The sequence below is a fragment of the Electrophorus electricus genome, chromosome 21 (genome assembly GCF_041902795.1).
Source record: "Electrophorus electricus isolate QZ-2024a chromosome 21, ASM4190279v1, whole genome shotgun sequence".
Classification (NCBI taxonomy): Eukaryota; Metazoa; Chordata; class Actinopteri; order Gymnotiformes; family Gymnotidae; genus Electrophorus; species Electrophorus electricus.
The window spans coordinates 18478415-18496052 of NC_137517.1; the positions used below are offsets into that span (position 1 = coordinate 18478415).

The 17638-nt window shown below is 42.5% G+C and overlaps 1 long non-coding RNA gene, 1 other non-coding gene and 1 pseudogene across 3 annotated transcripts in view; 1 reads left to right on the forward strand and 2 right to left on the reverse strand.

Moving 5' to 3' along the window:
• LOC113568751 (cell adhesion molecule CEACAM5-like) overlaps positions 1-17638 on the reverse strand; it is a 159962-nt pseudogene that overhangs the window by 111344 nt on the left and 30980 nt on the right. The window lies entirely within an intron of this gene.
• LOC145652946 (uncharacterized) overlaps positions 1-17638 on the forward strand; it is a 56733-nt gene that overhangs the window by 23681 nt on the left and 15414 nt on the right. The window lies entirely within an intron of this gene.
• Positions 13596-13667, reverse strand: trnaa-ugc (transfer RNA alanine (anticodon UGC)). Its single transcript has one exon. It is a non-coding gene; the product is annotated as a tRNA-Ala (tRNA).

Consider the following 17638-nt stretch of genomic DNA (forward strand, 5'->3'; position numbering starts at 1 on the left):
CACCTGTTATACAGCTGAAGTAAAGAGACATAAAGTAAGAATCACATCATTCAAGTTTATGAGCTATTAAACTATATAATGTATTAATTCACTGCAGTCATCTGTGATGGGTTTACTGGTTCACTACAGTCATCTGTGATGGGTTTACTGGTGTTTTGTGGACCTACAATCTCCCAGCATGGTAGATGGAGAACACCGTAGAGCAACACCAGGCAGAAGAGGATGGTCTCTATGTAAACAGTGGTCTCAAAAAGCACCTTATACTTCAATGGCATTTCATCGTAATACTGAAAGCAAGAGTATGTCACCTTAATACTGAAGAGTATTTGACCTTAATGCTGAAAGACAAAGAGTATTTCACCATAATACTGAAGAGAATTTCACCTTAATACTGAAAGAGTATTTCACAGAACTTACATCTAATGCTCTCCCCTTAAAAGCAATTTGAAGAAAGGAAGGGAACTTTGTGAACTTCTTTGATTTGTCATTTTCATGGTGTTTGTCTGATTTGTCATTTTCATGGTGTTTGTCATTTTTGACAGGGTCATCCATGTTTTCCTCAGCATCCCCTACCAAATCAACAAAAGAAGAGTAACTATAGAGGGATAAACTGGTTTATGTGAGATGAGATTATAGTTTCATGTGTATATCCCCAAACTTTCCTCTGTTACATTAACCACTAACTAAAGTTTAATGTTGCAATGGGCAGACATTTTGTTCAAAAAGCAGCCTCACAAACCATTTAGACTCCAGTCACCTACAGATGACTGTCCTAATTATTCACTTTAAACTATACATTTATAACCAAGAAAAAAATTAAAAATAAATAAGAAAGCCATACGCCACATTCAGTCACACATACGAGCCATACAGCCACCTGCCTATTAAAAGTGTTTGTAGTGTACTGGCCTGTTTTTGCGTCTACTACCCTGACTGGTAGTTAGCTAGGCTAGGCTCGGCGAATAAACAGCCAGCTAACATTATTTTAAAGGGTCTTTGTTGTTGTTGTTTTTTTAACAGTAATGTTTTAACATTAATTAAAAATTACCCTTTTGTTAATAATTTATTGATTGATACTTGTTAACGTAACAAACGTTGGCGTTAACTAGCTAGCCTAGTCAGTAATGTTACTGCATTCTCACCAGCATCAGTGACCTGCAGGTCCACCATGACCAGTGAACAGGAAAGTAGTGCTGCTATTAAAAGACAAATCTCAGCTGAGTCCATACTCTCTCTACTGGACAACTCTCAGATGAGTCCACACTGTTTCTGTTGGACAACTCTCAGATGAGTCCACACTGTCTCTGTTGGACAACTCTCAGATGAGTCCACAGTGTCTCTGCTGGACAACTCTCAGATGAGTCAACACCGTCTCTGCTGGACAACAAACCGCTCAATCCAAACGCCAACCGTTACGCACGCGCCTGTGCTGAGAGTCGGACGGCCGTTAACTCTTATGCAAAGCCAAAGTGGTCAAAATTCGCCTCGACCCAAACGAGTTTTATTTGTAAAACGGAGAAAAAAAGCGAACCAGAGGTAGCCTAGAATGATATTGTCATGTGATAGGGGCATGGGAAAAAACTGAATGGTTTCAGAATGAAACAACCCTATCTGGAATACCACGGGAACCGTCTGAAGGGGAACTAAACCCTTCCCAATGCGCTGGCCGTTTAGGGAATGTGCATGCAATGGTGGGTCCACGGCTATGGTGGCTATATGCAACCTATCAATTATTCATGAGTCTATGAAGTTTCCGGCAGCACCAGAGATGACGAGGGCAGTAAAGGCTTCTGAACTCCCTCCCCATGATACTTGTGAAGGTAAGGTAAGCTGGTTATGTCTAGAAAATATTGTTGAGGAAATCCTGTCGGAGTTATGGCTTTTCTCCTTTTGTGTCGTCTTGGATACTGTACGCAAAAATGGCCCTCGCCGCCACAGTAGAGGCAGAGACCAAGGGAGATACGTTATCTTTGTTCGTCCGCTGATAGGCTAGAGCAGTCCACCTGCGTGTGCGTTGCCTCCTCTGCGTGTGCATGGGTCAGGAATGCCTGCATCGGTAATTCTCTCTCATGCACCATTCGAATGTCATGGCCAGGATGGTGGGTGCGTTGCAGATTATCAATGGTAATGGTCAACTGAATGACACTCTAAAGGTCTGTAGATTCTCCTTTCAGACGAGCTCGGCTTGTAAATATCTCAGTAAACCTCTCCTAAACACGGTTCGCAAAGCCGTCTCCCTCCAGACGGTTGACATAGATTTCCAGACATAGATTTCAACTTTTGACTCATTGTTTTGCCACAATAAATGCGCCTCAAAGTAACCTGTGCACTGAAAAGGGATTTGTCTTGGGCATATACATAGAATTTATTTTTGGTTGCATTCAGTTTATGCTGGCCTGCAAACATTCTGCGATACTATTTTTCTTTTTGTGACACAAAGTTTCATCCACCTCCAGTATGTAGGACCATTTTCAGGTTCTGTCCATTCACTTTAATAGTTTCTTTGCCCTCTGGATCTATCGAATAGACAAATTCCTCTGAATCCGCTGATGACTCGTTCAAGGCCCTTACTGGTTTCTCGCTAGTTTTTGTCTTGACTTTTGGTCTGTTTCCTTTGTACTTCCCTTGTGCATTGTTTGTTTGTTTGTTTGTTTGTTTGTTTGTTTTTGACATACACATGCATAATGTCCAGGTTTTTTTTTTTTACAAAAAAGGCATTTTGCCCTTTTCCCTGCACATTTAGTTGCTGTATGTGTGGCAAGTCTATGACTATGACACTTAGTAGCACCATTGCACTCTTCCTTTACGGAGTCATAGGCTCCAGTTCACGCTTTGTCTTGCAAGTTCGATTTCAGATGGCCTAAGTTTCTTGCACTTTTTGTGTAATTTACATAAATATCTTTGGTCTTACCATTATCAGACAGCAGTTTTGATTCCATCTGAGCTGACTCTGAGCTGAATTCTAGCAATTGTGAGAGCCCTGTTTAATGTTAGTCGCTCTTCTTGTAAAAATCTGTCACGCAGTCTTTTAGGCGTACACTTTTCCACAAGCTGGTCCTTCAACATGTCTGATTCAAGCGTTCCAAACTCACGATTTAGCTAACTCTCAGCGTGTTTACATAGGCATCAACAGTCTCATCTGGCGTTTGCATTCTCCGTCTGAACTTATGTCTTTCCAACACTACGTTCTTTGGAGGTGTAAAATATGCCTTTAGTACGTTCACTGTTTGCGCATAAGTACTTTCTCTCCTGCTAGGTTAGAGAAAATCCTCTGAACAGGTGCTCCAATACAATTCAAAAATGTAACTCTTCGTACTACATCCAGAGCATGTACTATTCCACTGGCTATTTTGAAAAACTCCTGTGATTCCATCCACAGCACGAATTCAGTGCACAAATCTGACAGACCCAGGTTCATGGGTACGGGTGATGAGAATTGTGCATTGTGTATACTTCCTGCACCTGGATTTGACGTGGCTTCTGTAGTCGAACCCATCTTAATGCCACTAGCCCTGCACAACTACCGCATGGTGCAGCTTGTGTAAAACGAACAACACGTGAAACATCCTCGTCGTTATAAATGTTAAATAAAAAAACAGGCCATCCGGTTTCATTTACTTGATTTATTAACATGTAGGAACCATCATTTTTCCGCCAGCTCTTTTCCAAATCTCCCTCATTTCTAAATCTCATGATAACATAACTATACTACAGCTGCAGTGTATATTAAGATTTTAACAGACCAAATGGGTAAAAATACTGTAACCTCAATAAACAAAAAGGAAGGTGACGAGAAATAGGATATGACCCACACAATCTTTATTATCCCTTTTATTGTTCTAATATAAAAAAAACCTCCATCCTCTTACCAAATGAATATGTCCTAGTAGCAGAGAGACGCTGCACACACAACTCCATTGGATTCTTTTTCAGAGCTTCATGTTATCAGCAGAAATGGGGAGATGGAGAACAACAGTTCTACAGTCCTGGAACGACTCACAAACACTTTTATTTTCTCCCATTAATACTGCATGACTATTTAACAATTAATCCCATACAAGAATCTCAGAAACAGATTCACAAATTCAGCAGATTAGTGAATCAGTGTCACGATCCCATCGCTGCATTCACTTGCTTTCTGTTTCTGTTTCCATCCTGGATTTCATCTCCATGCGATTCCTTGTTTTGGTTTCGTTAGTTCTCTGTCCTTCATTAGTTTCCCCTGTTCCTCGTTTCTACCTTGTTAGGTTGTGTTTTTAAACCCAGTGTTTTCCTCAGTGTCTTGCTGGTCGTTGTTCTAGCCGTTATCTGCTCATTGTGTTTGTAGTAAGCCGTTGTCTGAGCTCTTGTCTTGTTTCACGTTTATTCAGTCAGTGTTCTGGGTTCTGCCTTGTTGTCTGTGTATCTGTACCCTGTCTTCTCTTTGTTTGTCTGTTGATTTATTTTGCCGATTTTCGTGTTTTGCTTTCTGTTTAATATATTTCCTGGATCTGTTCGTATCGGTGCTATGACCCTGGACTGTCTTAATGACCCAGATTCTGGATTTGCCCTTAATAAATTTCGCTCTTCTCAGCGTCTGCATCCAGCTCTCTATCGCTCCACGTTACACAGTGTGTGTTCATTCTTCATATAACCTTCTAAACACTTAGAGAATGCTGGATAGGGTGTCCATAAGTAACAGACACTGTGGAATTGTGAAACAGCAGGAGTGAATCTGCTCATACCACAGCACACACCACTGCCCACAGAAACATAAATCACTGACACCCCCTTGTGTTCAAAACCTTCAGCGCTCTAAAGTTCTCTAAAGTTGTTTTATCGTGAAAGATTCATTTATTTCCCTTTTGTTTAATTAGGACATTTGTGAAAACAGCAGTTTCCCCACTCCTTGTGAACCTGTTATGACCCTGTCTAGGTGGTGAGGTCGCAACAGTAATGTGATAAGAATGGTAGCAGGATGGTATGTGGAATGACTAATCAGTGGACTGGCCTGGTAGATGAGGTGAAACTTGTGTATTGAATGGTGAACACACACACACACACACGTGTCACAGGACAAAAATAAAATACAGTCCTACACTAACTCCCTGACAATAAACAGACAATAACCCCAAACCCTGACTACACTTTCACTGTAAGAGATTTTACTTCCAACCTGTTACATCTCCATCTGTTATAAAACACCTTCCTGTTGTAGATGTGAGTATCTGAAATGATCATTTAAAATGTGTTGAAACCAAATAAACCAAATAAATGAATGAACATTTGGATACAAGATGGTGCCGGTAAGGTCGGCTGCCGTCACGACTGCTCCGTCCACACCTCACACTTTTTTCGCTATCTTCTTCACTCTTTTCGCTTTTCCTGATACTCCTGATTTCTCCGCAGCCCTTCTCTCTACACCACGACGTATCTCATACAGCGGAGATGCTCTTATTTCTCTTAATCTACATAGCACTCACCTCAAGCCATCTCTAATCCCGGACCCAAGATGGCCGACGGAGATCCTGAGGGAGAACAAAGGATGCGACGCGAGGAAAAGGCCTCGAGGGAAGCGAGCCGGCGTCAGGAACAGGCTGAGGGCTCGGGCACACCGAGCTCCCTTACCTAGCACACCGGGACGCTGCACTTATCGTGATTTGGGATTTCAACAGTGCTAACCTCAAGCGTGCAGCGCCCAACTTTTATCAGCTCATAACCTACCCCACCAGGGGAAATAGAACACTCGACCACTGCTACACCCCATACAAAGACAGCTATGAGGCACTAGCTCATCCACCGTTTGGTAAATCGGACCACGCCGCCATCTTCCTCATACCAAAATATAATCCAGAGCGGCCACCAATTGTTGACGCAGACTGGGACATGTTCCGCCACAGCACTGATGATGTCAGCGAGTTTACGGAGGCAGTAGTGGTGTTTATTGGGAAACTGGTGGACAACATGATTCCAAGAACCACCATCAAGTTTCCCAACCAGAATCCCTGGGTGGACAAAACCATCCGCGAGCCTCTGAACTCTCGCACTGCTGCATACATCGCAGGGATCATCAGCGGGAACATGGACGAGTACAAGTCTGCGGCATACGGAGAGCGCAGGGCGGTGAGGGAGGCGAAGAGGCGCTACAGGAGGAAACTAGAGACACAATTCCAGCAGAGTGGCTCTAGATCCCTGTGGCAGGGACTACAGATGATCATGGACTACAGGAGCTCACCCTCCAGACTGATGAGTGCGGATGAGTCTCTGGCGAACGAGCTGAACACATACTTCACTCGCTTGGAGGCTACATCTAGTAGCGCTAATGCTAGCAGCGCTAATGCTAACAGCGCTAGTGCTAATGGTACTATCGGCGCAGGCAACGGCGCATGCGCAGAGCCCACCATAGAACAGCACCCTGTCATCATCACGGAGAGTGACGTGAGGAGAGTGTTCAAAAGGGTGAATACCAGGAAGGCGGCGGGATCAGACGATATCTGCGGGAGAGTCCTCAAAGCCTGCATAGACCAGCTAGCCCCGGTATTCGCCAACATCTTCAATCTCTCCCTGACGCTCAGTATCGTCCCAACCGGGTTCAAGCGACCCACCATCGTACCCGTCCCGAAGAAACCTCGACCCTCCGGCCTTGGGGAATGAGGAAATAAAATGATCTCTAGACACATTAACTTTTATTTACCTTCGCCTGTCTTGCTACTGTCTCGGACAACGACGAGAGGGCCTACCTGGAGGAGATTAAACACCTGGAAAACTGGTGCCAGGAAAATAATCTCCTCCTAAACGTCAGTAAGACAAAGGAGCTGATCGTGGATTGCAGCAAGAAGCAGGAGCGGCACTACCAACCTGTGAGGATCAGGGGAACCACGGTGGAGAGAGTAGATAGTTTCAGGTACCTTGGTGTTCACATTTCACAGGACCTGTCCTGGTCCCGCCATACCAACTCCCTGGCAAAGAAGGCTTGTCAGCATCTTTAGCACCTCAGACGCCTAAGAGACTTCAGACTGCCCTCCAAGCTGCTGCGGAACTTCTACACCTGCACTATTGAGAACATCCTCACGGGGAACATCACAGGCTGGTTTGGGAACAGCAGCAAGCAGGACAGACAAGCAATCCAGAGGGTGGTGTGTTCAGCAGAGCGTATCATTCATACGGAACTTCCTGACCTGCAGACCATCAACTACTCCCTTCCTTCTCTTTCCATCCAGTCCTCTCCAACATGTTCCTCCTTCCTCCGTCACAGTCTGCACTCCAAAACTCCCTCTTCCCTTACTTCTACTATTTTGTCCACCCTTCCTCACCCTGACTCGCTATCCTCTCTCTCTTTGGATACAGTTACAAATACTTTCATTTCTACACTCTCCTCATCAATGACTCTTCTGTGCCCTCTCTCCTCTAGACCCACTAAGTTCTCCCCACCTGCCCCCTGGCTAACAGAAACACTTCGCTGCCACAGGAGAGAACTAAGGACTGCAGAGAGTTGGTGGAGGAAATCTTACGTAGATTCAGACCTTAGCTCATACAAGTCTCTCCTTTCCAAGTTCTCACTGGAAGTAACATCTGCAAAGTCATCCTACTACAGAGAGAAATTCGAATCATCATCATCTGATCCATGCAAGCTCTTCACTATTTTCTTCTTCTCTCCTTAATCCTCCCCCTCTTTCCTCATCTTTTACTCCGGAGGATTTTATAACCTTCTTTGAGGAGAAGGTTGCAGCAATCCACCCGTCCTTTTCCTCTGTTCCTACTCCTCCAACCAATGTGCATACTCCAACATCCAACTTTCTGACTTCTTCTTTTTCTCCTCTCTCCACAGATGAAATCCTTCAACTCCTGACTTCCAGCAATCCGACTACATGTCTGCTGGATCCGATTCCTTTTGCTCTGTTCCAGACAATCGCAAGAGATCTGCTTCCTTTCATCTCTGTCATCATCATCAACTCCTTATCTTCTGGATACATGCCTACTGCATTCAAAACCGCCAGGGTGGTACCAGTCTTCAAGAAGGCCACACTTGACAGCTCCAGCGTTACCAACTACAGACCGGTATCACTTCTCTCTTTCCTCTCAAAAGCCCTTGAACAAACAGTTTATAATCAATTGTCTCTTTTTCTCACCCAGAACCAGCTGCATGATCCCAATCAGTCTGGCTACAAACCGGCACATTCTACAGAAACGGCCCTCATAGCGGTGACTGAGAAACTTCATGCCGCTAAAGCTGCCAAACAGTCATCTGTTTTGATTCTTTGAGACCTTTCAGCAGCCTTTGACACAGTGAACCACAACATTCTTCTCTCTGTTCTTTCCAGGCTTGGTGTGACTGGCTCTGCTTGGAGATGGTTTCAGTCCTATCTGGATGGATGGTCCTATCAGGTGACATGGAGAGGATCCACATCCAAACCATGCAGACTCTCCACTGGTGTTCCACAAGGCTCAGTATTGGGCCCCCTTCTCTTCTCTTTGTATACTCGTTCTCTTGGTGATGTAATATCTTCTCATGGTTTCTCCTACCACTGCTATGCCGATGACATTCAATTATTTCTCTTTTCCACCCTCCGACACGCAGGTCTCTAGACGGATCTCGGCATGCTTGACTGACATTGTGTCATGGATAGCAGCCCACCACTTGAAGCTCAACCCCAGTAAAACTGAGCTTCTGTTCATCCCAGGTACTCCCAACCCTTACCATGACCTCACTGTTTCCTTTGAGAACTCCCTGGTATCACCATCCTAAGATGCCTGTAGCCTAGGCGTAACTTTGGACAACTAGTTGTCATTCTCAACTCATGTTTCTAATCTAATCCAGTCTTGCAGATTCCTCCTTTGGATTCAACCCTTTCTTTCACAGGAAGCTACCCAGGTGCTTTTGCAGTCTCTTGTGATCTCAACGCTAGACTACTGCAACTCGCTACTTGCTGGTCTTCCTCTAAGAGCTATCAAACCTCTACAACTTGTCCAGAATGCAGCAGCATAACTGGTCTTCAATCTTCCAAAGTTCACAAGTTACTCCACTGCTTCGCTCCCTTCGTTGGCTCCTTGTAGCTGCATGCCAAAAATGGACCAGCCCACACGAGGTCAATCGTCAAAGCCCGATCCATACCTCGAGTACTTCGAACCTCAAGTACGGCTCGGCTTGAAATACCTTGCTTCAGGTCTCATGGACGACAAGCATTGAGACTCTTTTTCTGTCCTCACTTCCAGATGGTGGAATAAACTCCCACTTGCTGTCCGGACAGCAGAGTCCCTTGCAGTCTTCAAACGTAGACTGAAGGCCCATCTATTTGCAGAATATTTAAAGGACAACTGACACTGCTCCCTTATTGACTGACTAATTTAGTACTTATTGTAGGGTATTGTTTATGTTGTTTAACAAACTCTAGCGCTTATTGTTTATAGCACTTATCATTGTTTAAAATAGACCGTATGTATTTTGTACTTCTAGGTATCAGCATTCATCCCTGTATTTTAGTTCATTGGTATGTCTGATTCTAATCTACTGTACTAGGATATATTCTATGAGTAAACGACAAAGCACTTTTGTAAGTCGCTCTGGATAAGAGTGTCTTCTAAATTCCATAAATGTAAAAACTTTCTTATTGCACCTTAAATGTTCTTCTTGTCCTTCCTGAACCAGAGCAACAGGAACGTGTGTGTCTTCCTCACCCAGGACAAGCTGGAGGTGGACGCCTTCATTGCCAAGCTTGACGCCCCGGGCGGGGGGGATGATGTCATCGCCACGGCCACCAACCCGGCCTGGCAGAATGGTGAGGTTTGGTTTCTGCGGTGACATTGCAGGCCACTGTGTCTTGGCCTCACAGATGTGTCAGCTCCCATGGAAGGAGAATGAGCATGTGTCTCTTTGTCGAGGACGATGAGAAGATCTGTTCTAAGCATGTGTGTATGTGTTCCTCTGACCTCACCAACATCCATCATACTGTTCAAGTTCAAGTTTGGTTTATTTCTCACATACATAGTCATACACAGTATAACTCGCAGTGAAATGGTTGAGAGTGCTCTGTCCAAACTGAGGAAAAGAAAACAGGGGTGCATAGAGAAATATATATATTCTATGTATGTACAAATATATTAACAATGTATGTACAATATATGTATATTATGATTATATACACAATGTACAATGTATATGGTTGTGTATATATGTACACAATGTACAGAATGTACAGATCCATTTTGTAGAATAACATATTTACAGTTGTTGTGTTACAAGGTAATTGAATATATATATATATATATATATATATATATATATATATATATATATATATATATATATATATATATATATATATATATATATATCTACAGTTATACAGTTGTGTTACATGGTGGTGGTGGTCTTCAGTCTCTCTGTTTTGGTTTTCAGGGAGCGAAAGCACCTCCCTGACCTCAACAGAGAGAAGAGTCTACTGTTGGGATGGGTGGGGTCCTTCACAATCCTCCTGGCCTTGGGCTGGCACCGCTTGTAGTAGATGGTCTGCAGGTCAGGAAGTTCCGTGTGAGTGATGCGCTCTGCTGAACGCACTACCCTTTGGAGTGCTTGTTTGTCCTGCTTGGTGCTATTCCCAAACCAGACTGTGATGTTCCCCGTGAGGATGCTCTCCATAGTGCAGGTGTAGAAGTTCCGCAGTACCTTGGAGGGCAGTCTGAAGTCTCTTAGGCATCTGAGGTGGTAAAGACGCTGACGAGCCTTCTTTGCCAGGGAGTTGGTATGGCGGGACCAGGACAGGTCCTGCGAGATGTGAACATCAAGGTACATGAAACTATCTACTCTCTCCACCGTGGTTCCACTGATCCTCACAGGTTGGTAGTGCCACAACGGTGTCTTCAGCAAACTTGACAATGATGGTGGAGCTGGAAGTGGCTGTGCACTAAGCAGGGGGCTTAGGACACAACCCTGAGGAGCTCCAGTGTTGAGGGTGAGGGTGGATGAGGCGCAGTTGCCCACCCGTACTGATTGTGGTCTGTCTGTTAGGAAGTTGGAGATCCAGTCGCACAGGGATGTATGCAGTCCTAGATCCCCCAACTTAGTAGTGAGTAGGGAGGGGATGATAGTGTTAAATGTTGACAAACAGCATTTTAACATAATTTCCCCTCCCTTCGTCCAGGTGGGTCAGTGTAGTGTGGAGCAAATGTGCAATTGCATCGTCAGTGGAGCGGTTGTGGCAGTTATGCAAACTGCAGTGGGTCCATGGAGGCTGGCAGTGAAGATGTGATGAAGTCTCTGACTAGCTTTTCAAAGCACTTCATCCCGACTGATGTGAGGGCAACAGGGCGGTAGTCATTGAGGTCGGAGGGTCGAGGTTTCTTCGGGACGGGGACGATGGCGGATCGCTTGAAGCTGGACGGGATGATACCGAGCGTCAGGGAGAGACTGAAGATGTCGGTGAATACCGGGGCTAGCTGATCTGCCAGGCTTTGAGGACCCTCCCGCAGATACCGTCTGATCCCACCGCCTTCCTGGTATTCACCCTTTTAAACACTCGCCTCACGTCACTCTCCGTGATGATGAGAGGGCGCTGTTCTATGGTGGGCTCTGCGCATGCGCCATTGGCTGTGCCGATAGTACCATTAGTACTAGCGCTGCTAGCATTAGCGCTACTAGATGTAGCCTCGAAGCGAGTGAAGAATGTGTTCAGCTCGTTTGCCAGAGACTCGTCCGCACTCATCAGTCCGGAGGGTGGGCTCCTGTACTCCGTGATCATCCGTAGTCCCTGCCACAGGGATCTAGAGCCACTCTGCTGGAACTGTGTCTCTAGTTTCCTCCTGTAGCGCCGCTTCGCCTCCCTCACCACCCTGCGCTTTCCGTATGCCGCAGACTTGTACTCGTCCATGTTCCTGCTGATGATCCCTGTGGTGTAGGCAGCAGTGCGAGAGTTCAGAGCCTTGCGGATGGTTTTGTCCACCCAGGGCAAAGGGTGGATCATTTGTACTGTGGATCAAATGATCTGTGGATCATCTTCAGGGGTTTAGTGGGGTGTGCCTTCACAGTGAGGTGAAGTCATATTTCGTATATGTTTCATATATATATATATACACACACACACACACACACACACACACACACACATATATATATATATATATATATATATATATATATATATATATACACACACACATACACATATATACATACATACATACATACATACATTATATATATATATATATATATGTATATATATGTATATATATATATATATGTATATATACATATATATATACATATATATATATACATATATATATATATATATATATATATATATATATATATATAAATAATGTATGTATGTATGTATATATGTGTGTGTGTGTGTGTGTGTGTGTGTGTATATATATATATATGTGTGTGTGTGTGTGTGTGTGTGTGTATATATATATATATATATATATATATATATATATATATATATATATATATATATATATATATATATATATATATTAGATATATAATTTGAATTTTTCTCCAATCTTCTTATTGCTTTTGAGCTTGTACCATTTACTTTACTGACTAAACCAAGCTCTGGCCTGTGTGCGTGTCCGTCCGTCTGTCCTCATCACTGTGTAGTTACGTTGCCATATATAGACACTGTTTCTGTACTCCAGCACACTAAATGTAAAATGAATCCACCATAACTGTTACCGTGCAGAACCTCAAGGGTATTTTCATCTAAACTGTCTGAACCCTACAGGAACCACACACCCTTAATTTTCTTGAGTTGTTTAAATCAAAATGGTGTGGCTGTCCGGCTGCTTGTACAGTAGTCTACACCATGTGCCCGTGTAATGTATGTGGAAGACATTAGGAAATAAATGATCTCTAGACACATTAACTCTTATTTACCGTCGCTTGTCTTGCTACTGACATGTCGGACGTCTCTCTACAGCAACATAACAGGGTTTTCTAACTCTGGAGGAATTATATAGTGACTGCTGTCCCTTTGAGGAACTTGGACTCAGTAGCGGACCAAAAGTCCATCGCACACAAACGACTTCATTTAAAAGCTTTTGACTGGTCACTTGTATTGTTTGTAATCAGTGTAATAAAAGCCAATACTATCACAGCCACTGCTACTGTTGTATAATGGAGTATGATTTCTATATAACTAACATAAATAGGTTCATGATCATATATGTGATTTTACAGCTTTTCTATTTCTTTATTTTGTCATTCCAGAGATCTGAAGACTGAGCTGAAGTTGAGGGGAAACAGAGTCAGCCATTTAAAATCTACCACACTATTAATAATAAGACTTGGAATATTTAGCACACGCCTTTAACATTAACAACGATTATTATAAGAGAACCAAACACTGAGCGGTAAGACGTCAGTTCAACAGCATTTCGTGCGTTTGTTCAGCTAATCATGATGTTCTTTGGGTCGTGTAGCGTACTGTCTCCCTCTAGTGATAAGAACGTGGTATTACAAGCGAGACGAGACAAGGCGTCAGTGTACAAGAGGGATGTTTTTTCTTTTAAATCAGCTAAAGCTATTGAGTGTCTACAGTGTACCAACGTTACAGGCGTGATTAACTAAAAATACATTTTCAAAAAATAATGAACGATATAAAAAGTAATGGAGATGCCGGGGATTGAACCCGGGGCCTCATACATGCAAAGCATGCGCTCTACCACTGAGCTACATCCCCTTCCGGTCCATCTTTGTGGAGTGATGATAGTACCAAGCAAATCTATTAATGTTACACGCTGTCTAATAGGCTCCGCCAACACTAAGGTAACCTAGGTTAGGTTAGCTAGCGTTAACCTACTAATCTGTTGACCCATTGAATTTAAACATTAAAACATTAACATTTAAGTGCCTAATTAAGCCCTATTATATCATTTAAAGATGTATAGATGCAGCGCTCTGGGTTCAGAATGTGTATTCAAATATACATCAGATATAGAGGGGCAGTAGTGAGTAACACTGGGTCTGGGTGTGTTTGTGAGGCTGATTGCTGGTGCATAACCTGCCGGATGGAACTGGCTGAAAAAGACGCTTTACTGTTAACATTACTGTTAATAAAAGTCCCCATTAACTCTATAATTAATAAAAATCACCATTAAATATACTGTTAATAAAAGTCCCCATTAACTAAACCATTAATAAAAGTCCCCATTAAGTATACTATTAATAAAAGTCTCGATTAACTATACTGTTAATAAAAGTCCCCCATTAACTATAATGTAAATAAAAGTGCCCATAAACATATGCTGTTAACAAAAGTCCCAATTAACTATGCTGTTCATTAAAGTCCCCATTAACTATACTGTTAATAAAAGCCCATTATAAGGAGCTTCTCTTGTGTTTCTATCAGCACTGGATCTGTGTTTGCTGAAGGTTCTCTGAATGTAACAGAGACTGGAGGAGGAGGAGGAGGAGGAGGAGGAGGAGGAGGAGGAACCAGGACCTGTACACATGTTAACTGTTAATAAAAGTCCCCATAAACATATACTGTTAATAAAAGTCCCCATTAACCTTACTGGTAATAAAAGACCACATTAACTATACCATTAATAAAAGTCCCAATTAACTATACCATTTATAAATGTTCCCATTAACTACACTGGTAACAAACGTCCCCCATTACCTATATTGTAAATAAAAGGCCCAATTACCTATACTTGTAATAAAAGTCCACCATGAATTATATTGTAAATAAAAGTACCCATTAACTATACTGTTAATAAAACTCCACATTAACTCTACTATTTATAACAGTCCCCATTAACTATATTGTAGATAAAGGTCCCCATTTACTAAACTGTTAATGAAATGTTAGGATTAACAGTCTGTTATTAAAGGAAACAGGACCTGTACACATGTCTACAGACCACTGAGTGAAACACACACCAGCTCTACATCACGGGGAAACAGGACTTGCTCACCCATACAACACACATGCAAATGCTAGTATCAACCAAATAATGTGTACACGTAAGTTAGACATATTAATGAAATGATTGTAAGGATTTAATTAAATTATTAATTTAATTAAATATAACTGTAATTATGTAATTAATTAAAATTTGCAGTTATACCTTCAGGAATATGTGATTTAAATAAATATTTTTCAGAAAACAGACATTCAGTACAAAAAAGATCGGTAGTGTCTTCATTAATATTGCTTTAATACGGTGCTCACACACTTGGACACTTTGTTTATTTTAGACAGTTTTGGTTCTGTCTCCTGTCACATCTCTTTTCTTAGCAGTGACATTAGCAATAGCAGTAGACATTAGTAGGATTTTAGTAGTGATGTTGGGGCCTTATGTGAAATTATCCCAAAGATGCCTGCAGTGCACCTGTCAGAGAGAGAAGCTGGTCTCTGCCTCTGTCCAATGACGTCTAGATAGTCACATGACCCTGAGGGACTGTTGGACTGGCTTCTTCAAGTGTGAGCCAATCAGCTGAGAGGAGTGATGACACAACACTTTCAGCTTTTATTACACATCTATACAGTGTCCAGGTCATGGAAGGTTTCATCTGTTTGCCCCTTAACAAAGATAACAGGGGCTGGAGAATTAAAGGACTTTGGTCCTGTAGCCCTCACATCAGTACTGGCTACATGCATGGAGATGTGGTGGAGTGTACTGAAGTGTTTGTGGGTAGAGTGTGTACTCAATGAAAATGTCTGACCCAGAGTTCCTCTCCTCTCTGCTTGTGTTTATAGTGCATTACCTGCATACACACACAAACACACACACATTTTAGAAATTTGTTTACAAAAAAAAAACTATTTGTATAAAAGAACGAATCGGTTTGTATAGAATAATGCTCATAGCTCTGTCGGGAATCAAATTATTAAGGTCTGTATGATAGAGGTGTACACCTGTAACACAGAGCTGTACACCTGTATGATAGAGCTGTAAACCTGTAACATAGAGCTGTACACCTCTAACATAGAGCTGTACACCTGTATGATAGAGTTGTACACCTGTATGATAGAGCTGTACACCTGTATGATAGAGTTGTATGATATGTTGTATTCTAAGTTTTGTGAAGGGTAAATAGAAGGATATCAGTGTAGTACCACTGAGTGCCATGAGAGGCATCTCAGCACAGTGAGTTCAAGAGTAAATGGGGCCTCAAACAAGTGTCCAAATATTTATCTACTATCTTTAACATCAAACCTGCAGTTAACATCTATCATTCATCTTTACATACTTCTGTGTCACTCACATACAAACACAAACACACACATATACACACAAAAACACACACCCCTACACACACACACACACACACACACACACATTAATAAAATGGAGGCATGAGATCAGAGGGAGGTGAGTGTTGTGGTTTCTGTTCTATTTCAGCTGTGTAGCAGAGGGAGGAAGTGCAGGGTGGTGGGTGTTATGGACTCTTAGAGGTGATAAATAGTGACCTGCTCTCTACTTCATGTTACTGATACTCAGTGGTGTTTAACAATATTAATTTAAAGTGTGCAGAATCAGACTTAATTCTCTCTTCTTTCACCTGCACATTCTCTTTTCTACTCTCCACAAACTTTGTGTTGGGTTTGCATGGATCTGGTGTTAAAGTGTTTAGAGTGTGATCATCTTACTGTGGTGTCTGAGTGATGAGGGCTTGATACTAGAACACGTGTGTCTGTCCCTGTGTGACACCCTGAGGAATTCTCTAGTGCTCTTCCTCTGACTGCTACCCTTGTGTGCTGGAGCAGGACAAACTGCTCCAGGGGAGAGAAGTGGATCAGCGCTGCCTCCTGTTCCCTCCCCCAGCATGGAGGTCCTGGAGCAGCACTAAAAGTGACCCACCCCAGTACACACAGAGGAAAGACTGAGACGAATAATAATAATATTTCATATTAGGTTTGGTGAAGGGTTGGCCTCACTGTCTTACAGAAGGAAAAAGATTCTAGAGAGAACATTTGCTGTTATTCTTCAAATATTTTAACTGAATGTGTGTGTGAGTGTGTATGTGTGTGTGTGTGTGTGTGTGTGTGTGTGTGTGTGTGAGAGTGTGTGTGTGTATGTGAGTGTGTATGTGTGTATGTGTGTGTGTGTGTGTGTCTTTGAGAGAGAGAAGCAAAATGTGAGATCGTCATGGAAAGAGGAAGGAACCACACAGTCTGTGTCCACTAAAGGAGGTTTTAGAGATCTGCAAAACATTCTTTCCCCAAGTATTCAACACATTTACATTAAATTAATGAGTTCAAATGAATAATATTATTTATAATAATGATGATGAAGAGTTGGCCTCACTGTGTCCTACATACACACCACACAGTACAGACACTTTATATAAAATGGAAACCATGACCTCTTCTCTCTCTCTCTCCCTCTCTCTCTCTCTCTCTCTCTCTCTCTCTCTCTCTCTCTCTCCCCTTCTCTCTGTCTATGTATATTTTCCTCTATTTCTCTCTTTCTCAGAATTGTGCTCTGACTAGAGAACACAGGACTTGGCCTCACTATATGTAGCACTCACACCACAGACACTCAAGACTCTTAAAATAACCTCATTATAATAACACACTTTAATTCTGAGAACACAGGAAGTGATGTTTCTTTAACACACACAGTCACTCAGTCAGTCCATCATTACTGGGACAGTATGGAGCTCAGTCCACTCCCTGTGGTGCTCTGTGAGTAAATGTTC